General features: G+C 42.4%; 1 long non-coding RNA gene across 1 annotated transcript in view; it reads right to left on the reverse strand.

Moving 5' to 3' along the window:
• Positions 1-13,291: 13,291 nt before the first annotated feature.
• The window catches only part of LOC114680228 (uncharacterized), a 164,730-nt gene continuing 150,608 nt past the window's right edge, over positions 13,292-27,413 (reverse strand). Inside the window, exon 6 of the long non-coding RNA XR_013396886.1 lies at positions 13,292-13,914. This is a non-coding gene — a long non-coding RNA (uncharacterized LOC114680228). The remainder of the gene's footprint in view (positions 13,915-27,413) is intronic.

The following is a 27,413-nucleotide window of genomic DNA, read 5'->3' on the forward strand; positions in this document are numbered from 1 at the left end:
AGTCAGGCTTCAAGTTCACATGTGAATTTATGCCAGTTTTGACATTAGCCGAAAAAATTAACAGTTCTCAAAAATGAAACTCTCACAAAAGGGGTTTTGTGTTTCAAGCAGAATAAATTATAGTGTGATGTTATTAAAACACTTAGTTGTTAAGTTGCCAAGAAAATCCAGTATATTCACACAGACTCGAGGACCTGTCTCCATGCAAAGTAATTAAATTAGATTTATGGGCTGCATTACATCAGTGTTTGATAGTTCATTTTTCCTTTCTTCATATTTTGCCCTGCTTTGTTAGAGCATGTGACAGATGGTAAAAATAGTGTGAAGTTTCTTGGCCCTGTGCTAAATCCCCTTTCGGTAGTATATCTCTCTTCTGTCAGTTCTCCCCAGCGATGATAAATTAACCTCTCTCTTTGTATCCCAAGTGTGGCAGTAAAGCTCTCTTTGACACAGTACTATCACTTTATCTTAATCTGTGCTGTTTCGAGGGGAGAGGGAGATGATGCAATCACTACCCTGAGTTTAAAGAGAAGATTTATTGTGTCAGAAAAAGAGAGGATGATTAATATAATATGCATCATTATATTTTTCATTTTGTCTCATTTGTCGTCGTCTTCTCGTGGAAGGCAAGGAGTTCGCCAGGGTGGACCACCCTCCGGACCGCCTTTCACCTGGAGCCCTGCTAAGGGGGCTGAGCCCAGGGACTGGTAGGTTGCGGGAGGCCGGTTCCTTCTCTCTACCCCATCCCGCCCACCCCATCCCCGGGGCCACCATTGAAAGGGTGGGGTTTTTCTTTCTGGTGACTGGAGCCAGCTTCCCATCCTTCCCAAAGGGATGCAGCTGCACCTGGGGTCAGCTTGGCATGGGACTCCCCTTTGGACGGAAGATATTCAAAAGGTCTCAGGGCATGATTTGAGGTGGGTCAGTCAAAATATGCCCTAAATCTAAACAGAACTTGGGGTCATCCAGCCCCCAAGTGACACTGTTGGCAGGACCAGAAGTAGTGTCATATGTAATGTTTCTCCAGGAAGGGACATATTACTATGATTATTTCCCTTATTTACAATAAAGCTATATTCTCCTTAAGCTGCTCCTTGCCTATGAATTGCTTATATCTGGGAACTGACTTTATTCATTCTGCTCAATAAGCACTCATTAGTATCAACAGGTAGCAGGTATTGAATAGAGACAAAGTGTCTCGAGGACCTATCCCTGCCCTCAGAAAGCTCACATTCCAACCAGCAGGCAGCCACTGGCCAACTGTGATGATCATCTCTCCCTCCTGGGTCCTTCCAGCATGGAGGGTGCCAGACCCAGGTTGGGCCCAGGGTGGGATCCTGGATCCCACTAAAGGAGGAAGGTCTCCAAATCAAGGGTGCATTACAGATAAGATGGGCACAATTAGAAACCTAATTGGAAAGTGTCACCGAGAGTGGAAAGGGGTTGTGGTATATCTCTTCCAAGAAGTGAGTAGTCACAAGTCAGTTTCTCTGCTTTCAAAATTGGGATTTTTCAAGAGTTACCAAAAGCGAGGTACCCTATAGAATCCCATCCAACTGGAGTCTTTTCACCCAGTTTTCCTCACAGACTCTGAAAGAAGCCAATGGCAGGCGGCCTGTCCTAGCCATTCTCACTCATCTGTTGAATTCACTCTTTTTCTCCTTTCCTAGGACTGACCCCAACTCCCTCGCCACTCCAACCCTCCCACCCAGGAGGGGCAGCAGCAGTCATGTCCGCACTTACTCAGTGCAACCCACAGGTTCTCTCTCTCCCAGGAATTTGGAATTGAGGTGGAATAACAGCCAGTAGACTGGAGAATGAACAAGAGCACTCGAGATGCTGTGGACAACTGAAGAAGTTAGCTCTGCAGCAGAATGAAGACAAGAGATACTGTGAGAACTTCCTGGATCCAGACGCGATGTTCCGTGCACTGCTCTACTGGAGGCCCATGATATTCCTTTGTATCCTTCAAATAAATTCCTATTTTTTCTTAAAATAGATCAGATTTCTTTTTGTTACCTGCAAACAAAAGAGTCTTAAAACACCTCTATTTTCTACAACTCCCTAACACGGTGCTTCTGTTCAAGTCAGGCTAATTTCTTTTGCTGTCCTGCAACCATGAGCCTCCCTCATTTCTACGTTGTTACATTTACTCCAGTTGATTATTTCACCTAAGATGCCCTCTCGATTCCCATAACCTATCCTCCTCCTAATACAAGTGCCTCCTTCATCACGAAAACTGCTCCAGCCCTTGCTGATAATCTCTCCTTTGGGTTTCTCCTTATACTCTCTGCCAAAAAATTTAGCAATTAATTGTACTTTGTTATGTGCGCTATACTGTAATGCTAACCTTGTCTCCACAAAGAGATTGTGAGCTCCCTGTGGGCAACAACTTGACTTCTAAGACTTTCTTGTATCTCTCAGTGCCAGCACTTGGTTTAACCGAAGCACCTTTCCTCAGACGAACCCATGACCATCCAGCAACGCTGAATAGAGGGAATTAAAGAAGAGAAGAACCTAAGTTTAGACAGAGCCAGAAGTGTTTCTTGGTTGCTGCTTCTCCCCAGAGTGGTAGAGGTTCTTCACCATCTTTTACAGGGAATGGGACCCCATTTTCAGCAGGCTGAGAGAGGAAAAACACTGCCTTAGGATATGGAAAAGGTGATGCCATTTGCAGGAGAGCCAAATTTATTGCTGCCAGAAAAAGTAGGGTCAACTAGCAGAGGTATGGGATGATGTATATCAACCCAAACTTTGGATGAACTAAGCATCATTTCAACTTAATTTTGGAAATCTAAATATATGGAATGCATTAGCTGATTTTATTTTTGGCAGCAGACTTAACCATTCTAATCATGTTTTGCTCTAGCGAATTTTAAAATTAGTTTGCATTTCCTAAGCACACATCAGCTGGGTGAGGGCTGAGGGAGGGAAAAGAGGGAGAGGGGGATGCTAGGAGAAAGCTTGGTTAGGATTAAAACTTTCCTGGCAAACGCTTCATTAAGTGGATAATCCACATGCAGATACATGAAAGCTAACTAGCATTGAGTCCTGGGGCCTAGGAGAATGTGGGAGCACAAACAGGCACCCACCCACCAGGCCAAGACCATTATAAATATGGTGCATGAGGAAAAGAAAGAAAGAAGGAAGGAAGGAAGGAAGGAAGGAAGGAAGGAAGGAAGGAAGGAAAGAGAGAGAGAGAAAAAGAAAGAAAGAGAAAGAAAGAAAGAAAGAAAGAAAGAAAGAAAGAAAGAAAGAAAGAAAGAAAGAAAGAAAGAAAGAAGAAAGAAAGAGGAAAAAGCTATTTATTTACTGTTTGCATATTTTCTGGGAGAAGAACATAGCTGCAAAAACAAAATCTCTGAGCGATAGTAAATTTTCTCCACTATTTGTAGAGTTGGTCAATATGTTATTAACCAACATGGTGGCAATATTAAATGACAGTGAAATCCTGGTATCTTCTCAGGGTTCAGTGTGCTTTGCAAACATCCTTTCTTTCTTTACCCTCAGCTGGATGTGGGAGGTGACTATGATCTCCACTTCTTAGGAAAGGTGTCCAAAGGCTTTTCCAAAATTCGTCCTCACCCTCAAAGATATAATCATCATAGTGATTACAATTTGTGGGACCCCCCTACTATGTGCTAGAAAATTACACATTATATTTGACATCTTCACCACAACCCTGCAAGTTTGGTTGAATAGATATCCCCACTTTACAGATGAGAAACAGAGTCACAACATGGTTAAATACATTGGAGGCACTCACACAACCAGAAAGTGGCTTAGCTGAGATTGCCATCCAAGGTTCTGTTCCCAGGATCTGCGTTTATTTGACAATGCCACCTCTCAAGAAATACAAGACCATGCTTTGGACTGGAGAGTGAATCAGTAAAGGCTCACTGTCCAATCCCCTTCTAGGTGAGGTGGGGGTTGAAGAATGCTGGGGATGTCACACTACCCAGGGCTCCTGGGACTTTTGTGCTAGTCTTAGCCAAACTGTCCTGGGTTGTCTAAAAATACTGCCCTCGATGGGCCACTGTCCCTTATGGTAGCACAGCTCTCTGGGATCCAACAAAGAGCTGATAGAGTCCAGGCATGCACAGAGCTGTTCTGGCCTTGAGCCTGAAAGCAACCACTGCCCTTGCTCAGTAGCCAATTTGGAGAGAAAAAATGTGCAAGCTAAGACACTCTGGCCCTTGTCTCCATTAGATTCTGCCTTAACAGGTAGGCTTTGGGAATCTGTGAGCCAGTGGTGGGCAGAAGTTGTTGGAGGACTGAGAAAAGATAGCCAAAGGGGCTCATAAAGACAGAAGATCCTATAAAGAAATTATACATGATTAAACCAACATTAAATTAAGGACTATTTAAAAGAAAAAGGCAGTAGCTGTATCAGTCAGGTTCTCCAGAGAAACAGAACCAACAGGAGGTAAGGGGTTTTGTGTGTGTGTGTGTTTGTGTGTGTGTCTATGTGTGTTAAATATATACAATATACATATGAAATAAAGATGTTTATTTTAAGGAACGGGCTCACACAAGTCCAAAATCCAAAGACAGCCCAGCAGGCTGCAGCAGGAGCTGATGCTGTAGTCTTTGGGAAAAAAATTTTAGATTCAGGGAGTACATGTGCAGGTTTGTTACAAGAGTATACTGCCTGATGCTGAGATTTGGGCTTCTGTTGATCCCATCACTCAGATAGTGAACAGAGTAACCAATAGGAAGTTTTTCAACCCTTGTCGCCCTCCCTTCTTCCCCCTTTTGGAGTCCCATCTTTATGTCCATGTGTACTCAATGTTTAGCTCTCACTTGTAGGTGAGAATATGTGATATTTTGTTTTCTGTTTTGGCATAAATTCACTTAGGATAACGGCCTTCATCTGCATCCATGTTGATGCAAAGGACATGGTTTCATTCTTTTTCATGGCTGTGTAGTATTTCATGGTATATATGTACCACATTTTCTTTATCCAATCCAGCATTGGTGGGCACCTGGGTTGATTCCATGTCTTTGCTATTGTGACTAGTGCTGATGCTACAGTCTTGAGGGAGAATTTCTTATTCAGGAAACCTCAGTGTCTTCCCTTAAGGCCTTCCAGCTGATTGAATGAGGCCCACCTGCATTACCCAGAGGCCTCTCCTTTACATAAGGTCAACTGATGGAAGATGTCAACCACATCTACAAAATACCTGCACAGCGACATCTAGATTAATGTTTAACTAAATCATTGGGACTATAGCCTGGCCAAGTTGAAATAAAACTAAATATCATATTAGGATTACCCTAACACAATTATTTTCACTCTTTTGTGTTCTCTACTAATAATTAGGTGTTTTACATAGTTATAAAAACTATATTACAAGAATTTACTACTTTTATTATACATATAATACATGTTCATTATAGAAAATTTGTATACATAAAAATTTGCCATTCTAATTTCTTAGGTAAGTTGTAAACCCTTTTTCATGTTTATAAGGCTGTCTCCTCCATGGGATTATAGGAACCATAAGAACAGAGGCCAAGGTCCCATTTGTGTTTTTATGCCTGTCATTAATTATGGTGCCTAGCACATGATAGGTGCTGAATACATATTGTTTAAAAGAATTGGTTTTCTTTTTAAAATATATTTTCCACCTTTTATTTCCATCAGTTTCATCCATTTAAAAAGAACGACAAGAAGATTCCTATCAGTCTAAACTGGACCACCCATGGTTTATGAAAAAGTTGGAGCATTTCAGCCAGCCCCACGTGACCCACCCTGCCTTCAGTTAGAGGAGCTTCTAGCACCTTCTGGAAGGGAGGAAAAGTCTTGGATCCACCTGGCACTCAATCCACTCAACATTTGGCTGCTGCTGCAGTCCTGGGGCTGGAGGGAACTCCCACTGAATGCACATCTACAGAGGAGTATGTGGTGCAGTGAGGACGGTTACTGCTGGAGCTGACCCACAGTGAACTACATACTTTTAGAAAGAGCCTCTGTCACATAGATAAAACCAAAAGAAAACCCACAGAAAACCTCGAGAAAATATATTTAAATCTCTGATAGGTCTCTTAGCTAGCAGTGAATTCAGTATGACAGCATAGAGTCTAAAAATATTAATTAAAAATAAGTTGCTTTGGTTAGCATTTAAACCTTTCCCAAGAATGGGTTTTCTTATGTAACACCAACACTTATTATTTGTGATAAATACATACGAGTCTAAGTAATATACTAAAATTATCCTAGTTCATCACCTATTATTAAACACTCAGGTTCTTTTCAGGTGTAGTTTTGGGTTTTTTTTTTTTCTATGAAAAGTTTTACTGCTAGAGACTTTTTTCATGTAGAATTTTCTCTTATTTGAATAATTTTAAAAAACTTATTTACACATGTTTTCTCTTGCAGCATGTTGGCCTTAAATGATCACACTGATTAGTCAAACTACTAATTAATTTAGAAGAGAGTATAAGTCTAAATGATTGTTTGGCTGGTCCATTAAGACTTGAATGATAGCTTCATAATAATAGCTAGTAATATATAGCTCTCTACAAAACTGCCCCGAGCCAAAACTGAGCTTCGTTAAGCATGGTCCCACAACTTCCCTCCATAATAATGGGGCTGGAAGTCTGAAAACTACATTTCCCCGGTCTCTTTGGCAGTTGGCTTCCAGTTAAGTTTTGTCTAACTGGCAGAAAAATCAAGACAAGAGAGGAAGGGAGATGTCTTTGCTCCTCTCTCTCTCTCTCCCCCTCTCTCTGTCTTTCTCTCTCTCTCTGTCTTTCTCTCTCTGTCTCTCTCTCTCTCTTCTCCTGTTTCTTTCCTTTCTTCTTCCAATAGTGTTTCTTCCATCACCTCAGCTTTTTACTTTTGAGACAGGGTCTTGGCCTGTCACTCAGGCTGGAGTGCAGTAGTGTGATCATGGCCCACTACAGCCTCAACCTCCCCAGGCTCTAGTGATCCTCCCATCTCAGCCTCCCAAGTAGCTTGGGACTACAGGTACACATCACCACCATCACAACTTTTGAGACTATAATCTGCTTTCTTTGCTCTTAGGTTCTGGAAACCCCATCACCATTCTTTTGTTCCTCCAGCCCTAAATAATCTCTGATTTACCTTAATTTCTCCTTTTTTGCTCCTTGACTGTCTAAGGTCTTTGTAGCCTATTTCCTGTATTAAATATCCTTTGTTTGAAATACATAGGTTGGTTTCTTTTTCTGACTAGACTGTGATTGATACAATAAAAATAAAATTTTTTAATGAGGAATTGCTCATCTCACTTGGGTTTTGCCCACTTTGGTCTCCAAAATCTAGACTTCAGAAGTTAATCAGGGTACACTTGTCCAAAATATCCCTACATCACTGTATTGACTGTGTTTTTGTATTTTTTATATTTTATGATGTTTTGAAATCTTAAAAAGCTTTCTGACAAAGGAGAGACTGCTCCTTCCTGGCCAGTCCCTTCTTAGCCTCAGTAAAAGACTCAGCAAGGAGTATGTTTCTTATGTACAAACAAACCAGTCCCACATCTGTAGCATCAACCACCTCCTTCTCTAACTCTCACATATCAAGCCAATATTTCCTCTCCCCTAAGTCATCCCAGAGCCAGGTACCAGCCAACTAGAGACCACTCCTGTAGCTCAAAGCCCACCAGAATTATTCAAACTAGCCAACTCTAACCTGACCACTCTGCCCTGCCTTGCATTTCCTGCAGAAATGGCTCAGGCTCTCCCCACACTCTTGTCTTCTGCCACCTGGCCCAAACCTGGTGCTTCTCCTGTGGCCCAGTGAGGCATGTGGTGACCTCCTCTCTGGGATCTGCAAGTGTAATCAACTTTTTCTTTTCAAGCTTTATTCTCATTCACTCTTGTGGTCATGCCAACTTTACCATACCATAGCCAACATGAACATTCTTAGAATCATAATAGTGTTTCCTAAGTTCTATTCCTCATATTATTTGTGTCCAGAAGGATTTTAATAGGCGCTCATTTAAAAAAAGATTTCATAATTAGGCCAGGTGCAGTGGCTCATGCCTGTAATCCCAACACCTTGGGAGGCCCAGGAGGGTGGATCACTTGAGGTCAGGAGTTCAAGACCAGCCTGGCCAACATGGTGAAATCCCGTCTCTACTAAAAATATAAAAATTAGCTGGGCATGGTGGCAGGCGCCTTTAATCACAGCTACTTTGGAGGCTGAGGCAGGAGAATCGCTTGAACCCAGGAGGCAGAGGTTGCAGTGAGCCAAGATCGCGCCACTGCACATAAGCATAGGCGACAGTAGTTAAATGAATTTGGGGCATGCTGGGTTAAAGTTCAACAAGCTTCTTCACTGAAGGACTTCTCAGAGCCTTTAATATACAAATGTGCATTATGAATCTCCAAGAGTGTTTCCCAATTTTTTTAACCAACTAGTCTTTTATCACACAATATACAGTTGTATATCTAGAGATGATAGTCTTTCAAGGAATGCTATTTGGGAGGTGCTAGTCTACAGTAATACTTCAAAAATTATTTTAATGTCTTTATGAAGAAGATATTAAGAGGTTAAGAATGGCTAAAGTCATATTTTGTATAAAAATCAAACAGAGTACCAAAATATTATATGCATCTGACTATACAGGTTACAGAATTATATGTCTTCAGCTGCTCTTCTTTAGGGATGTGGCAATAACCTTTATTCCACCAGCTAAGAGAATGGTCATGGTCCAGGAAAAATGCTCTTCTGCTCTTATCCCTTGCTGTCAGGCTAGAATGTCAAGCCTCTTATTACAAGAACACTGTTACTAAATCTCAGCCTTTACTTACTCCCTGTGAATACGGCAGTCTTTAAGTAGAAAATAGTTATCATTCTATTTCATTTTCTTTCTTTTCTCAGGAGATTAAAAAGGGATTAGCTGTAAGGATATAAGCGGAACCTTAAAAGGAAGTTCATGGAAACCCAAGAAGTAGAACACTAGCTCAGCAAGGCCTCACAGGAACTGGAATAGAGAACTCAAAGACACCGTGAACCAACTGTGTGCCCTCTCCTCCTCCCTCTCTCTGTCTCTGTCTCTATCTTCCTCTGTCCCTCTCTGCCTCTTCCTCATGCCATATCTACTTCTTTCTGAGTTTGCCGCCTTGTTTTCCCCTCCCCACTGCCTGGGCTCTGTTTAACCTCAGCATGAACATGGATCACAGGGGCTCTCCTGGTCTCAACTGGCACAATTGCTACCTGCGGTCCCCAGGGGCCCCATCTCTTGGTTTTATCGTCACATGATTTCTATGGGCAGTTTCACTTCCTCCTGTGCTCAGCAAAATGCTGACTATGAGCTGTGTGATAATAAAACTCTCCTTCTCGAACCTGAAGTTTGCATTTTCTCTTTGAGGAAAAGTATTCTGAATACTGGATAATGGGAGGGGGGTTTTAAATCTCTTTTTGCAAGAAGAGAATTCTCCTACCTTCCAAACAAAAGTTGGCTTAAAGTTCAAACTTATAAAGGCTTCTTGTTGACATGATCTGTCCCTGCTTCACCCCTTCCCCAACCTCAGACTCTCTAAGACTCCCCCTCACTCTTTCTGGCCCACCTACCACAGCCTTGCTGCATTCTCTTAGATTTGCACATTTACATATTCTGCCCCTTCTACCTGGAACTCACTCTCCCTTTTCACCTGGTTAATTCTGACTTATCCTTGAGATCTCAACTCAGTTGTCACTCCCCTAGGGAAGCTCTGCCTGACCCCCCTAATCATCTAATCATCACACCCAGTCTGAAATTGGTTGGTGTGGTTATTGTACAAATTCCTTTCTTACTTACGAGTAAGTATGTGAGTCCAGAGGCCATGTCTGGTTTTGCCCATTATTGTATCCCCTGCATTAGCAGAGAGCACCTGGCGGGCTGTTAATAAATATCTGATTGAATCAATTCTGTTCCTTAGTAATCATATGGTTCATCTTTAAGCTCTCTAACTAGTCTTATATAAAACAATTTTGGGCTGAGTGCAGTGGCTCATGCCTGTAATCCCAGCACTTTGGGAGGCCGAGGCAGAAAGATCTCTTGAAACCAGAAGTTTAAGACCAGCCTGGGCAGCATAGCAAGATCCTATTTCTACACACACACATACACACACACACACACACACACACACACACACACAATTTTAATTAGCTGAGCATCATAGCATATGCCTGTAGTCCTAGCTCTTTGGGAAGCTGAAGTGGGCGGATTGTTGAGGAGTTCAAGGCTGCAGTGAACTATGATCATGCCATTCACTGAACTCCAGGCTAAGCAACAGAGTGAAACCCTATCAAAAAAAAAAAAAAAAAAAAAAAGGTCCTTGTTTTATAATTTCCTATTCTTGTTTCACACATATAATGCCCTCTTTTATTTCTTTAAGGATATTAAATATAATTGCTTTTCTTTTAAAGGCCTGTGCTGATGGCTCTATTATCTATGTTTCCTTGTTTATAAGAACTGTTTGTTTTGTTTATTTCATTTTAATGGCTTTCCTCAGATGTTTGGCAATTTTTCATTGAGTGTTCATCTTCTCTGGCAGAAGATTTTCACATATGGCCAGAGAGGCAGCTTTCCACTGTAGTCTCAGGACAGAGTCACTGTTTACTCACTTCAGGCTTAAAATTTTGCTAACATTTTTCTCGAACATGCTTTACCCCAATTTGTCTTGACAAAAACTCTAGATAGTAGACAGAACATGTAATATCATTACCTTTATTTTACAACTAAATAAAATTCTGAGAAACTGTGTCTTCCCCCAAACGATGCAGTTGATATAATATCAGAGCCAAACTCAAATCAACCACCTGATTTCATATCCCAGCATTATCACACCACACCACAGCTGCCCCTCATGTGGGCCTGCTCAGAGGTTAGCATTATAGTCAGTGCTTCCAGTTCCAAGTGACAAAAACTCAGCCCACGCTGTTCACTTGTGTTTAAGAACTTGTTTGTTTCATTTATTTCATTTTGATGGCTTTCCTCAGATGTTTGGTGATTTTTCATTGAGTGTTCATCTTCTAACAGAAGCAAGAAAGAAAGATAAACAACTTAAGGAGGGTAGAACTCAGCCTTGACAATGGCTGGACCCAGGGACCTTCACGCTCTCAGGATTCTTCTCCATCTCCTGGCTCTGCTTCTCTGCGTACTGGCTCCCTTCTCTACTTCTGCAGGATGTATTCTTTACCTGGTGGAGGACAGGACTTCCAGGATCCCTGGATCCACATCCCAACAGCTCTGCCTACCCACCCACCTTCATCCTGCTCCCCAGAAGAAGAGAGGTAATTTTTCTCTCCTACCTTCAGTTTCTAAAATCCTCAAGAAGGACTCAGGTTGGGCCAGCTTACCTGCCTGACCCTCCCCGCTGGACCAGCCACTACAGTCATGGAGATAATCATCATTGGCCTGATCCAGGTTATGGGATCCCCTCTAGGGCTAGAGAGCAGGACCTAAATGTCAGCCCACCAACAAAATTACAAATGACTTCTCAAAAGGAGAGTACTACTGTTCTACTCTCGTTACAGAAAGCCATCTAGTAGGGGTTGTGGTGAATGGCTGCCCTGTAAGGTTTGCACACACAAGAACATTAGTTAGCAAAGGATATGGAATCATAGTTGTATGTTATGAATACTGGCCACGCTTCAACCTAATGTGGTGAACAGCATCTGGACTTAGGAGTCAGATAGATTCCAGGTTCAAATCCCGAAGCTGTTGTTTAAGAGCTGTGTGACCTTACACAATATACTTAACAAGAATACTAGGATATTTGTTATTCCCTTGGGCAATATATTTGAGTTGGCAGATAATAAGCACTCAGCGGTTGCAACTATATCTCCTCTAACAGCTGTACTAAGTGTGTTTCCTTCTCCACTGTCCAGAAAGCAGGGATTCTCAGCCAGGATTTTGTAGAAGCTCCAGGAAAATCTTCAGTTACTTAAAAATTTGTCACAAGAGTCTCAAAATAATTTTTAATAAAAATAAGTTTTGTTTCTTTCACTTAGAAAGTAATTCTATTCATAAATTTCTTTAGGAAAAGGAAGGCATGATACCAAATAAACAGAATCAAGCAACCAAAAAGGGATTTTATGGGCTGAACTGGATTGCTCCAAAATTTATATGTTGAAGCCCTAGTCCACAGTACCTCAGAATGTGACTGTATTTGGAGTTAGGGCCTTACAACATGCAATTAAGGTTAGATGAGGTCGTATGGGTGCACTTCAATCCAATAGAACTAGTGTCATTATAAGATAAGAAAGAGTCCCCAGGGGCATGCATGCAGAGGAACAGTTATGTGAAGAGACAGCAAGAGGACGCCCATCTGAAAACCAAGGAGAGAGGCTTCAGAGGAAACTCAACTCTGCCACCACCTTGATCTTGGACTTCCAGCCTCCAGAATTATAGGAAAATAAATTTCTGTTGTTTAAGCCACCCAATGTGTGATATTTTGTTATGACAGTCCAAGTTGACTAACACATGGGTGTCATAACTCTACAAAAAAAAAAAAAAAAAAAAAAAAGGTAGGAGTCACTACCTTTGCTCAAGAAGGCCATTTCTATGCAAACCTTGTCACCCTGAAGCCAGATTCTGCTCTTCATTAATCCCCAAGCCCATTTCAAATTCTTCAGTTGCAGAGAAAATTACAATAGCAGTCTACCTAAGCTACATGTGGCTGCCTCCATCCACAGCCAGGTTGCTGCAGAGCAGCTCCTTTTCAACTCTTCTTGTCCTCGCCTTGTCTTTTCAACACCCATAGAAGTTTTTCCCTACAGTGTCATGGCCAAAGAATTGCCCTTCAGGTACCAACCCCAAGTCTCTTTACCAAGCTCTACCAAGCTGCTGCTATGCCATCAGGAGCCCCAGTGTCTTGAGAAATATAACTCAGAGTTGCTGCTCTTCTGTTTGCTCATTCCATTCTCCTAGAGCTGAGTAATTTGAAAATAATGTAATTGCTTGGCGTCTCTGTGTGTGTTTTACGTCCAATCAACCTGAGTGACGTGAACTGATTTGACAGCTTCTGCCAAGTACGTACAGATGAGTGGTGCACCCACTCACCGTGCACCCCAGCATGAGGAGCTGCCAGGCCCCGGGCGGGGGCAAAGCAGATTTCTTCCCCTGTCACATCCTACTTTCTTTAGGATGGAACTCTGAAGTGTGAGCCTCTGTTTTCAAATCTGTAAAATGGGGATAATAGTATTTCTTTTAGGTTGGGTGCAGTAGCACATGCCTATAATCCCAACACTCTGGGAGTCCAAGGCAGGAAGATCACTTGAACCCGGGAGTTCAAGACCAGTCTGGGCAACATAGTGAGACCCATCTTTACAAATAAATAAATGAATAAATAATATTTATTTTATACAATTGTTATGAGGACTAAATAAATATGTGAGAGACCTAGCAAACCTAATGTTTAACACAAACCAATTCACTTCCCATCAGTTTCTTCATCTGACAAAAAAAAAAAGAAGAAAACAAAAAGAAAAAGAATAAACTCACCACCATTGCAAAATGATCCAATGATGTCATATGCGGGAGACATGCATATGCATAATATCATCTGCATGGAAAGTCTAATGGTGATCACTTCTATTTACGTAATCAATAGATAGCACTTACCACATAGCGCTTACCATGTGCCAGGCGCTGTTCAAAGCACTTTATAAACATGAATTAATTTAATTCCTACAACAACCCTGAGGTAGCTCCTAATCTTAGACTGTTTTTACAGATGAGGAATCCTATACGAAGAGGTCAAGTGATTTTCCCAAGGTCACATGACTAGTAAAGGCAGAGCTGGGATCCAAGCACAGTCCCAGAAACTTTCCACGTGCAGGCATGTGACTGCCTAGCCCCATTGTCTAAGTCCCGCTGGGAGGTCTGGAGGTGAAGTCCGCTTCTTTGAGGAGGGTATTCTGCTTCCTCTCCTGGTCTTCTCCAGGCACTGCCGAGGAATCTGCAAGGAGAAACCATGATCCTGTCACTGTCCTCAGCTGGGCTGCCATGAAATCACAGTAAGATGGGCTACGAGGGCCGCAGCAGGGGAGAACAGGAGAGGGAAAAGTTGGGCGTGCCACCTGCCAACCCTGCCATCAGTCAGAGCCCCTTTCCCTTGTCCCTTCTCAGCCCAAGCTCAGCTTTCAGGCACCCACTGAGGCCTCTCAGCTCCAAACCATAACTAAACAGCACCATGTTTGTCACAGGCAGGGAAATCATTGCTGCTTGTTGTTGCTCAAGGCTGTTTTCCCCAGGCCTCTACCAGTCAGCATGCAAGAAAAAGGGCAGAGTGGGAATAGCTGTTGTTATTCCACGTGCTACTTCCCTCCCTCTGTGCACAGGTGTGAGCACCCACCTGCACAGAGGGCTTCACAGCTGCAGGAAGAGAAACAAACCCAAGAGGAGCACCAGGGCAGCGCAACTGAAGAGGGACTGGAGATGGAGTCCGATTTCTTTTACTCATTTATTCATTCATTCACTCTGCAAAGACCTACTGAGTCTACGTAGTGCCAGGCCCTCCTCTCAACCTACAGGTGTGGCAGTCAACAAGATATAGTCCTTGCCTTCCTAGAGTTTATTATTCTTAAACAAATAAGGGAATCTCAGAGAGCAATGAGCACTATAGAGAAAATAAAGCAGCCCAGGTGTGGGTGGTGTCCCATGCCTGTAATCCCAGCTACTCAGGAGGCTGAGGCAGGAGGATCAATTGAGCTCAGGAGTTCAAGGCCAGCCTGAGCAATACAGCAAGATCTCATCTCTAAAAGTAAAGGTTTTTGTTTGTTTGTTTTGTTTAAAAAAAAAAAAAAAAGGAAAGGAAAGAAAGCAGAGCATTGGCCAGATGTGGTGGCTCACGCCTGTAATCGCAGCACTTTGGGAGGCTGAGGCTGGTGGATCTCTTGAGGTCAGGAGTTCAAAAGCCAGCCTGGCCAACTTGGCAAAACCATTGTCTTTACTAAAATTACAAAAATGCTTAGCCCGGCATGGTGATGGGCACCTGTAATCCCAGCTACCCGTGAGGCTGAGACAGGAGAATTGTTTGAACCCGGGAGGCAGAGGTTGCAGGGAGCCAAGATCATGCCACTGCATTCCAGGCTGGGCAACAGAGCGAGACTCCTTCAAAAAAAAAACAAAAACAAAAAACAGAAAGCAGAGCATTGAGACAGAGAGTGACTGAAGAGTTGCTAGGTGCAGCCACCTGAAGACCTAGAAAGAAGAGTGTGTCAGGCAGAGGTAACTCCAAGTGCAAAGACCCTGGGCTAGAAGCGCTAAGTATGTTCGAGAGATACTGTGGTTAGTGTAATTGTAGTTTAATAAACAACGGGGAAAGTCCTAGGAGATGCAGTCAAATGTCCATCTATAGAAGGCATCAAAGGCCTTTTGGTCAATAGATGTTTGCCAGTTGGTAAATTATTTACACTGAAAAATAATAGAAAACTGTTGTCCCTAGTCCTGGAGCCAGTGTGGTGGAGTGGGGAGAATTCCACACTGGGAGTCAGAAGGCCTCTAGTTATCTTGTCAGATCAATTAACATCATGAACCTTCATCTTCTCATCAGAAAGTGGAAAAAGGACCCTGCTTTGGAGGTGCTGGTGAGAATCAACTGTAGCAGTGGCCGGGCGCAGTGGCTCACACCTGTAATCCTACCACTTTGGGAGGCTGAGCCAGGTGGATGACCTGAGGTCAGGAGTTCAAGACCAGCCTGGCCAACATGGTGAAACCCCATCTCTACTACAAATGCAAAAATTAGCTTGGCATGGTGGTACACACCTGTAATTCCAGCTACTCAGAAGGCTGAGGCAGGAGAATCACTAGAACCTGGGAGGCGGAAGTTGCAGTGAGCTGAAATCCAACACTGCACTCCAGCCTGGGTGACAGAGCGAGGCTCCATCTCAAAAAAAGAAAAAAAAAATGCAGCAGTGTACACAAAAACATGGCAGTGTATTATTTGGCATATGAGGTGGCCAAAAACTGGGGAGTGTTGGTATTTCTAGCCTGAGCATTATGGGACCTTAGGCAAGTTCCTTAAGAGAAAAAGGACAGATATCATTTATTGAGTATCTACAAGGGGGAGGCCCCTGCACTGGGAAGTGTTCATGGGTTACACCTCCTTCCCGATTTGTGCTGTGAGGGGGCAGGACCCAGTGACACCCAAGATTCCGTAAGCTTAGACGTTTTCCATGGGACCACCAAGCCAGGAGAGACAAAGGATGTCATTCCAAGGAGAGCCAGGACAAGAGCAGTGCCAGGCAGGGCCTGAGGAAAAGGGATCTGCAAGAGTTTCCAGAATCCACAGGGCCTCCATGATGGTTAATATGAGGTGCTGTCTTGACTGGATTGAGGGATGCCTAGATGGCCGGTGAGGCATCGTTTCTAGGCACATCTGTGAGGGTGTTTCGGAGGAGATTGGTGGGCGAGTCAGTGCATTGAGAGAGAAAGACCTGCCCTCGGTGTGAGGGGCAGCATCCCACGGGCTGGCGGGCCCAGCTGGCAGATCGCAGATGGAACAAAGGGGATACTCAGCTCCCTCTTGCTTCCTCTCTGTGTCTCAGAGCAGGACGTCTTTTTCTCTTCCCGCCTTTGGACATCACACTCCAGGTTCTCAAGGGGATTCAGTGCACCCTGAGCTTAGGACAAGAAAAGACCTTCACCTTCCCCTCCTAGCAAAATGTGTTCTTGTTTGTGAAAAAAAAAAATGTTACAAACTCAGCCCAAGTCATTAGCCTTCATTCTGTCTTTGTCTTTCCCGCTGAAGGCAATGCTCCTGCCCCTGCTGGAAGTCCTGAAACTTTCCCACCAGAAGAAATATTCCCCTTCTTTCTTCCCCGCTTCTTTCCTTCTTCGTTCCCTTCCTCCCTCTCTTTCTTTCTTCCTCCCAGGCTCCCTCCCTGTCCTCCCCCTCCCCGGGGAACTCTCCTTGGCTTCATCTCTACAGGAAACCTGGAGACGCAGGGAAATTCTTCCAGCGGCTCTGCTCTCCTCAAACCTGGAGAGAGTGATTTTCCTTCTCACCCCTTGAGGGCTTCCCTCCTGCTCTGGCACTTCCCCAGCCTTCACAAAGGAGGCTGCGGGTGAGGGTTTTTCCATTTAATTTCATTTTTCATCATTTTTACCCTTTTTGGATGGTTCACATCTGAGGGTCTCGGTGGATTAACTGGCCAATCAGATTTCATTATGAGCCCAAGTAGTTCTTATCATTAAACCTGTAATTTATTTCTTCTGTGTTTCATAAAATGTGAAATATTACCATTCTCCAGGAGCTTGAAGAGTGCAGGGATGCTCCATTAAGTTCAACACTGCTCCTCCATAAGAGGCTGTAATTATATGCGGATTTTTTTTTAACAGCTAAGTTTCTACTTGCAGATGCTAACAAAAGAAATAAGCTTTTAATCCAAACATAATTAATATGAATTACCTCCCTGGTACACCCTGGCTTTGCACCATTAAACTTAATTTTTGTTTTGCATGATAATTGTGTTATCATTACCGTTTATAGGAGAACTCAGGGACCCTCACTTTGTTTTCAGTCAAGACCAATGGGACTGGGAATGACTTCCCTCCCCTCTGCCAGCCAGACGCCTTTCGGCCAGCCTTCTTGAGCCGTCCCTCCCAGCCCCGGTGGCCTAGGGAGGCTGGGGTCACAGGCTGCATTGCCAGCCAGAGACCTTACTCCAATGAAAAAAGGAAACAGATTCCTACTTACACATTGGAGGATTTGCCACCCTGGAGACAGGCACAGCCAGAGCTGCTGCTTAATCATCAGCATCAGCATCATCATCATCATTATTATCATAATTGCTATTACTGTTCCTAACAGTAATGAGTACTACACAATTTCTCTGCAGCCTGCTCCAGCTACCCTGCTACTGGTTATTTCTCACAACTATCTGGGGATCCTGGACTCTGGATTAGTTAAGCAAAGCCCCACAAAATCTTAGATTGAGCTCCAAACCCTGGGTCTTATTAAGGGTTCTGTTCAGGACTCTGTTTCTGTTCAAGAACAGTTGATTCTTTCTCACCTCTGTGTGCCTCAGACTACCTCTTTGCCTCTCCCTCCATGACAAACATTTACGTTTCTTGAATCTGAGAAGGAAACTGAAAATGATACTCTTTCTTTAATCAAAGAGTTATTAAATACCTCCTACGGACTAGACAGTAGATAGATAGATAGATAGATAGATAGATAGATAGATAGATAATAGACATAGATTAGATAGATAGATAGATAATAGACATAGACTAGACGGATAGATAGATAGATAGATAGATAGATAGATAGATAGACAGATAAATAGATAGATAGGCAATAGATAGATTGATGATAGATAGATAGATAGACATCCCATGACCCCTGCCATCAAGGAATTTACAATCTAGTCGAAGGAGGAATATAGACACTCAAATGTTTAAGAAAAAGAGGAATTAAATGACAACACAAAACAATGCCAAAAATGACAAATGGAGCACCTAAGAGTGTGAGCACTCACCAAAGAGGTGATTGCAGAAGTGCTCAGGGAAGACTTAGAATAGGAGCAAGAGCTTGGGCTGGACTCTGCGCATGGGGAGAATTTATGGAGGTGACACTGTGGAGCAGAAGCTGCGGGGAGGGTGAGCACAGGCCTGGAGGAGGGAACACTCTGGGCACAGCCTTGAGGGAACCAACCTGGCTACAGCAAGATCTCCCTGCAGAGGCACAGGAGATGGGCTGGAAAGGTAACCTGGAGTCAGAACATGAAGAGCTCTGAGTGCTAGACCAGGTCATGGAGAGACATGGAATAATCTCAAATAACAGGGAGGCCTTTGTGGAAGTGGTGTCATCTGCTGGTCAGCCTGGGGCATGTGGCAGGTGGGTTAGACAAAGAAGAGTCCTAGGCCAGGAAGGCAGGAAACCATGGCAACCATGGGCAGCAATGAGAGCTCAACTTGTGTGGGAGAAAAGGACTAAAAAAAAGAAATAGCTAAAAGAGAGTCCATAGTACTTACAAAGGGAAAGGAGAGAGAGAAAACAGAGGATGGAATGCCTGGTAACTCACAGTATTTAACAGAAATGATCACTCTAGGTGCTCTGCACTCAAAATGTAACACTAGTTGCCTAACACAAAGTTAGCACTCATGACTACTGGCTCCTGCTACCTATTAGTATTAGTATTAATAGTAATTAGTATTAATCTGTGTTATAATTACTCAAATACTATACTATTTTGTCCTCCCAGTGTCCCTGTACAATTGTCCAGGATACTCTCTTACATATATTATATAGTTGGGCAAAGGAAATTCACTGGGAAATTGAGAAATTATCAAAATGTGATTTATTTTTCAGTGGCCAAGCGACAACCATGGGTCTTCAGATTCTTTCCTCAACAATGTCACTTAAAAAACTAAGATGATAATAATAAGCAGTGCCCAGCCCAAGCCCCCACATCAGTAACAAAGCCATGAGAGTTCTCCACAGACTAATACAATATCAATGTGGCAAAGTTGCAGTTGCACCCCATAAATATGTACAAATTTTAAAAAATAAAAAACAAAATAAAATAAAACCTATGGATTGAGGTCGGGAGCAAGATGGCCGAATAGGAACAGCTCCAGCCTCCAGCTCCCAGCGCAAGCGACACAGAAGACGGGTGATTTCTGCATTTTCAACTGAAGTACTGGGTTCATCTCACTGGGGAGTGCTGGACAATCGCTGCTGGTCAGCTGGTGCAGCCTGACCAGCGAGAGCTGAAGCAGGGCAAGGCATCACCTCACCTGGGAAGTGCAAGGCAGAAGGGAATCCCTTTTCCTAGCCAAGAGAAACTGAGACACGCAACACCTGGAAAATCGGGTCACTCCCACCCTACTACTGCGCTTTACCAAGGGTCTTAGCAAACGGCACACCAGGAGATTATATCCCACACCTGGCTCAGAGGGTCCCACGCCCACAGAGCCTCCCTCATTGCTAGCACAACAGTCTGAGATCTAACTGCAAGGCAGCAGCGAGGCTGGGGGAGGGGCGTCCGCCATTGCTGAGGCTTAAGTAGGTAAACAAAGCCACCAGGAAACTCGAACTGGGTGGAGCCCACCACAGCTCAAGGAGGCCTGCCTGTCTCAGTAGACTCCACCTCTGGGTGGTCTGACAGCTGTCTGACAGCTTTGAAGAGAGCAGTGGATATCCCAGCATGGAGGTTGAGATCTGAGAACGGACAGACTGCCTCCTCAAGTGGGTCTCTGACCCCTGAGTAGCCTAACTGGGAGACATCCCCCACTAGGTGCAGACCCACACCTCACACCTCACATGGCAGGGTACACCACTGAGATGAAGCTTCCAGAGCAAGAATCAGACAGCAGCACTTGCTGTTCAGCAATATTCTATCTTCTGCAGCCTCTGCTGCTGATACTCAGGCAAACAGGGTCTGGAGTGGACCTCAAGCAATCTCCAACAACCTACAGCTGAGGGTCCTGACTGTTAGAAGGAAAGCTAATCAACAGAAAGGACACCCACACCAAAATCCCATCAGTATGTCACCAGCATCAAAGACCAAAGGCAGATAAAACCACAAAAATGGGGGAAAAGCAGGGCAGAAAAGCTGGAAATTCAAAAAAGCAGAGCGCATCTCCCCCTCCAAAGGAACGCAGCTCATCACCAGCAATGGATCAAAGCTGGATGGAGAATAACTTTGACGAGGTGAGAGGAGAAGGCTTCAGTCAATCAAACTTCTCAGAGCTAAAGGAGGAACTATGTACCCAGCGCAAAGACACTAAAAATCTTGAAAAAAGAATGGAAGAATGGATCACTAGAATAATCAATGCAGAGAAGGCCATAAATGAACTGACAGAGATAAAAACCACGACACAAGAAATACATGACAAATGCACAAGCTTCAGTAACCAACTTGATCAGCTGGAAGAAAGAGTATCAATGATTGACGATCAAATGAATGAAATGAAGAGAGAAGAGAAGTGTAGAGAAAAAAGAGTAAAAAGAAATGAACAAAGCCTCCAAGAAATATGGGATTATGTGAAAAGACCAAATCTACGTCTGATTGGTGTGCCTGAAAGTGAGGGGGAAAATGGAACCAAGTTGGAAAACACTCTTCAGTATATCATCCAGGAGAACTTCCCCAACCTAGTAAGGCAGGCCAACATTCAAATTCAGGAAATACAAAGAACACCACAAAGATACTCCTCAAGAAGAGCAACTCCAAGACACATAATTATCAGATTCACCAAAGTTGAAATGAAGGAAAAAATGTTAAGGGCAGCCAGAGAGAAAGGTCGGGTTACCCACAAAGGGAAGCCCATCAGACTAACAGCAGATCTCTCGGCAGAAACTCTACAAGCCAGAAGAGAGTGGGGGCCAATATTCAACATTCTTAAAGAAAAGAATTTTCAACCCAGAATTTCATATCCAGCCAAACTAAGTTTCATCAGTGAAGGAGAAATAAAATCCTTTACAGATAAGCAAATGCTTAGTGATTTTGTCACCACCAGGCCTGCCCTACAAGAGATCCTGAAGGAAGCACTAAACATGGAAAGGAACAACTGGTACCAGCCATTGCAAAAACACGCCAAAATATAAAGACCGTCGATGCTAGGAAGAAACTGCATCAACTAATGAGCAAAATAACCTGCTAATATCACAATGACAGGATCAAGTTCACACATAACAATATTAACCTTAAATGTAAATGAACTAAATTGTCCAATTAAAAGACACAGACTGAAAAATTGGATAAAGAGTCAAGACCCATCAGTTTGCTGTATTCAGGAGACCCATCTCACATGCAGAGACACACATAGGCTCAAAATAAAGGGATGGAGGAAGATCTACCAAGCAAATGGAGAACAAAAAAAAGCTGGGGTTGCAATCCTAGTCTCTGATAAAATAGACTTTAAACCATCAAAGATCAAAAGAGACAAAGAAGGCCATTACATAATGGTAAAGGGATCAATTCAACAGGAAGAGCTAACTATCCTAAATATATATGCACCCAATACAGGAGCACCCAGATTCATAAAGCAAGTCCTTAGAGACTTACAAAGAGACTTAGACTCCCATACAATAATAATGGGAGACTTCAACACCCCACTGTCAACATTAGACAGATCAATGAGACAGAAAGTTAACAAGGATATCCAGGAATTGAACTTAACTCTGCACCAAGTGGACCTAATAGACATCTACAGAACTCTCCACCCCAAATCAACAGAATATACATTCTTCTCAGCACCACATCATACTTATTCCAAAATTGACCACATAGTTGGAAGTAAAGCACTCCTCAGCAAATGTACAAGAACAGAAATTATAACAAACTGTCTCTCAGACCACAGTGCAATCAAACTAGAACTCAGGACTAAGAAAATCAATCAAAACCACTCAACTACATGGTAACTTAACAACCTGCTCCTGAATGACTACTGGGTACATAACAAAATGAAGGCAGAAATAAAGATGTTCTGTTGAAACCAATGAGAACAAAGATACAACATACCAGAATCTCTGGAACACATTTAAAGCAGTGTGTAGTGGGAAATTTATAGCACTAAATGTCCACAAGAGAAAGCTGGAAAGATCTAAAATTGACACCCTAACATCACAATTAAAAGAACTAGAGAAGCAAGAGCAAACACATTCAAAAGCTAGCAGAAGGCAAGAAATAACTAAGATCAGAGCAGAACTGAAGGAGATAGAGACACAAAATACCCTCCAAAAAATCAATGAAACCAGGAACTGATTTTTTGAAAAGATCAACAAAATTGATAGACCGCTAGCAATACTAATAAAGAAGAAAAGAGAGAAGAATCAAATAGATGCAATAAAAAATGATAAAGGGGATATCACCACCAACCCCACAGAAATACAAACTACCCTCAGAGAATACTATAAACACCTCTACGCAAATAAACTAGAAAACCTAGAAGAAATGGATAATTTCCTGGACACTTACACTCTTCCAAGACTAAACCAGGAAGAAGTTGAATCCCTGAATAGACCAATAGCAGGCTCCGAAATTGAGGCAATAATTAATAGCCTACCAACCAAAAAAAGTCCAGGACCAGATGGATTCACAGCCGAATTCTACCGGAGGTACAAGGAGGAGCTGGTACCATTCCTTCTGAAACTATTCCAATCAATAGAAAAAGAGGGAATCCTCCCTAACTCATTTTATGAGGCCAACATCATCCTGATACCAAAGCCTGGCAGAGACACAACAAAAAAAGAGAATTTTAGACCAATATCCCTGATGAACATCGATGCAAAAATCCTCAATAAAATACTGGCAAACAGAATCCAGCAGCACATCAAAAAGCTTATCCACCATGATCAAGTGGACTTCATCCCTGGGATGCAAGGCTGGTTCAACATACACAAATCAATAAACGTAATCCAGCATATAAGCAGAACCAAAGACAAAAACCACATGATTATCTCAATAGATGCAGAAAAGGCCTTTGACAAAATTCAACAGCCCTTCATGCTAAAAACTCTCAATAAATTCGGTATTGATGGAACGTATCTCAAAATAATAAGAGCTATTTACGACAAACCCACAGCCAATATCATACTGAATGGGCAAAAACTGGAAGCATTCCCTTTGAAAACTGGCATAAGACAGGGATGCCCTCTCTCATCACTCCTATTCAACATAGTATTGGAAGTTCTGGCTAGGGCAATCAGGCAAGAGAAAGAAATAAAGCGTATTCGGTTAGGAAAAGAAGAAGTCAAATTGTCCCTGTTTGCAGATTACATGATTGTATATTTAGAAAACCCCATAATCTCAGCCCAAAATCTCCTTAAGCTGATAAGCAACTTCAGCAAAGTCTCAGGATACAAAATTAATGTGCAAAAATCACAAGCATTCTTATACACCAGTAACAGACAGAGAGCCAAATCATGAATGAACTTCCATTCACAATTGCTTCAAAGAGAATAAAATACCTTGGAATCCAACTTACAAGGGATGTAAAGGTATCCCTCTCCAAGGAGAACTACAAACCACTGCTCAGTGAAATAAAAGAGGACACAAACAAATGGAAGAACATACCATACTCATGGATAGGAAGAATCAATATCAGGAAAATGGCCATACTGCCCAAGGTAATTTATAGATTCAACACCATTCCCATCAAGCTACCAATGACTTTCTTCACAGAATTGGAAAAAACTGCTTTAAAGTTCATATGGAACCAAAAAAGAGCCCATATTGCCAAGACAATCCTAAGTCAAAAGAACAAAGCTGGAGGCATCACGCTACCTGACTTCAAACTATCCTACAAGGCTACAGTAACCAAAACAGCATGGTACTGGTGCCAAAGCAGAGATATAGACCAATGGAACAGAACAGAGCCCTCAGAAATAATACCACACATCTACAACCATCTGATCTTTGACAAACCTGACAGAAACAAGAAATGGGGAAAGGATTCCCTATTTAATAAATGGTGCTGGGAAAATTGGCTAGCCATAAGTAGAAAGCTGAAACTGGATCCTTTCCTTACTCCTTATACGAAAATTAATTCAAGATGGATTAGAGACTTAAATGTTAGACCTAAAACCATAAAAACCCTAGAAGAAAACCTAGGTAATACCATTCAGGACATAGGCATGGGCAAGGACTTCATGTCTAAAACACCAAAAGCAATGGCAACAAAAGCCAAAATTGACAAATGGGATCTAATTAAACTAAAGACCTTCTGCACAGCAAAAGAAACTACCCTCAGAGTGAACAGGCAACCAACAGAATGGGAGAAAATTTTTGCAATCTACTCATCTGACAAAGGGCTAATATCCAGAACCTACAAAGAACTCAAACAAATTTATGAGAAAGAAACAAACAATCCCATCAAAAAGTGGGCAAAGGATATGAACAGACATTTCTCAAAAGAAGACATGCATACAGCCAATAGATACATGAAAAAATGCTCGTCATCACTGGCCATCAGAGAAATGCAAATCAAAACCACAATGAGATACCATCTCACACCAGTTAGAATGGCAATCATTAAAAAGTCAGGAAACAACAGGTGCTGGAGAGGATGTGGAGAAACAGGAATACTTTTACACTGTTGGTGGGACTGTAAACTGGTTCAACCATTATGGAAAACAGTATGGCGATTCCTCAAGGATCTAGAACTAGAAATATCATATGACCCAGCCATCCCATTACTGGGTATGTACCCAAAGGATTATAAATCATGCTGCTATAAAGACACATGCACACGTATGTTTACTGCAGCACTATTCACAATAGCAAAGACTTGGAATCAACCCAAATGTCCATCAGTGACAGACTGGATTAAGAAAATGTGGCACATATACACCATGGAATACTATGCAGCCATAAAAAAAGGATGAATTCGTGTCCTTTGTAGGGACATGGATGCAGCTGGAAACCATCATTCTCAGCAAACTATCACAAGAACAGAAAACCAAACACCGCATGTTCTCACTCATAGGTGGGAATTGAACAATAAGATTACTTGGACTCTGGAAGGGGAACATCACACACCAGGGCCTATTGTGGGGAGGGGGGAGGGGGGAGGGATGGCATTGGGAGTTATACCTGATGTAAATGACGAGTTGATGGGTGCTGACGAGTTGATGGGTGCAGCACAGCAACATGGCACAAGTATACATATGTAACAAACCTGCATGTTGTGCACATGTACCCTAGAACTTAAAGTATAATTAAAAAAATAAAAATAAAAATAAATAAAACCTATGAAGAGCAGCTTCTCTGCTCCTGTTTCCTTAGCCTTCCTGCCTCTGTCTCTCACACCTGGGAGTAGCCCATTTCTAGATGGTAACTTGGCTAGCCACATTCTTCTGACACCTGATATCCAAAACATCCCAGAGTACAGAGAATGGACGTGACCTTGAGTGGCCCTTTAGCCCATCCTCTGCCTCTGGGCACCTCAAGTGTATAAGCAGGTTTCTAAACTTACTTGATATTACCATGTAGGCATCACAGCCCATCTAAAGTATAATCTGGTTCAAAAACATCATTGTGAAAGACACTCTACAATGGCCTCTTATAACAACCTCTTAAAGAAAAATTTAAAACTAAAATGTGTATAAAGAAACATTTAAAAAAAAGAAAAAAGAAGATGTTCTGGAAGAAAGATACAGAATTCCTCACCAAAGTCCACAGAAACAGCTAGAGAAGCAAGGCTACTCTTGGGCCCTTGGAGGCCAGAAGTGGGACTCATACCCCCTCCTCCTCTAGTCTGCACCCTCTTTGCCTTCTCGACTAGTGGAGACTAGCCAGAGGACGTGAGGGGCCTGTGTGGTTCCAGCTTACCAACCCCAGAGGAAAGGGCTCTGTCACTCTCACAGGCAAGAACGGTTTAGGATCTAAGTTAAATCAGCAGCTGTGAAATCCTGGCTGCTGTTGTGGTGGGATCACTGGCTCCCTAAGTAGGAGGCAGCACTGGGTACTCATCAGAATCTGGTCTCTAGAGATGGAGGACTTGGAACCGAGCATATCACCTAACCTCTCTGTGGCTAAGTTTATTCATCTGTAAAATGACGGTGATTATGCTACCTACCTACCTCATGCAGTTGCTGAGAGGGTTAAATAAGTTAATGTGTATAAAGTGATCTGAATAGTGCCTGGCACACCTTTAACTGTTAGTTGTTTACTAGTTCTTAAAAGACTCTTTCTTTTTGGTTGTCATGAAGTAGGCAGTTCCCAAGTCCAAATTCACACTCTGAAATTGTCATCATGCTAGAATAAATACTGTTATTTATTACATAGTATTAAGAGGCCATCAGACTCTTATCAAATATCCTACTGGGTTATATAGCTATTTTATTCATTAGGCAGAAAGCACAAATTGTGAAACTTACATGTTATAAACTGCATAAAAACACAAACTTACTTAGACCGAGACCTTTATAAAAGTATTTAATAAAATAATCTATGCATATCAAAGAATTTCTGGCAGATGTATGAAAAAAGAAAGATTTATTAAATAATCTTTTTGCGTCATTGCTACCCACGGTCTCTACTTGAATTTTGTTATTTTTTTTCTTCCAGCTATTTCTCTATATTCTAGTGGAATTTTAACCTAATTATAACCATTCTATGTGTCATCATTTCCCAAAACTCTCTCCCACAGAACACAAATGTTCAAAGATGGTAATAGATGTTGGTTGGATAAAGGACTCCAGGGCAAAATAAGTTCAAGAAACAATAGGTTAAGCCGCAGCACTTCTCAGAACCTTCAGTGCTGATGAGCATCATGAAGTCTTGAGAGGGGCATGTGATACCAACTATTTCCAAATATATTAGACATGGGAATAGTGTTCCAAAAAACATGCTTGGAAAAATGCTACTCTACAATTTTGTATTCTTCTCATCATAAGCATTTCTATATTTTTTCATAAACTTCCTTCACATCTATATCAGTCCAATCTCACACTGCTAATAAAGACATATCCAAGGCTGGGTACTTTATAAAGGAAAGAGGTTTAAT

The sequence above is a fragment of the Macaca mulatta genome, chromosome 8 (assembly GCF_049350105.2).
Source record: "Macaca mulatta isolate MMU2019108-1 chromosome 8, T2T-MMU8v2.0, whole genome shotgun sequence".
In the NCBI taxonomy this organism is placed as follows: Eukaryota; Metazoa; Chordata; class Mammalia; order Primates; family Cercopithecidae; genus Macaca; species Macaca mulatta.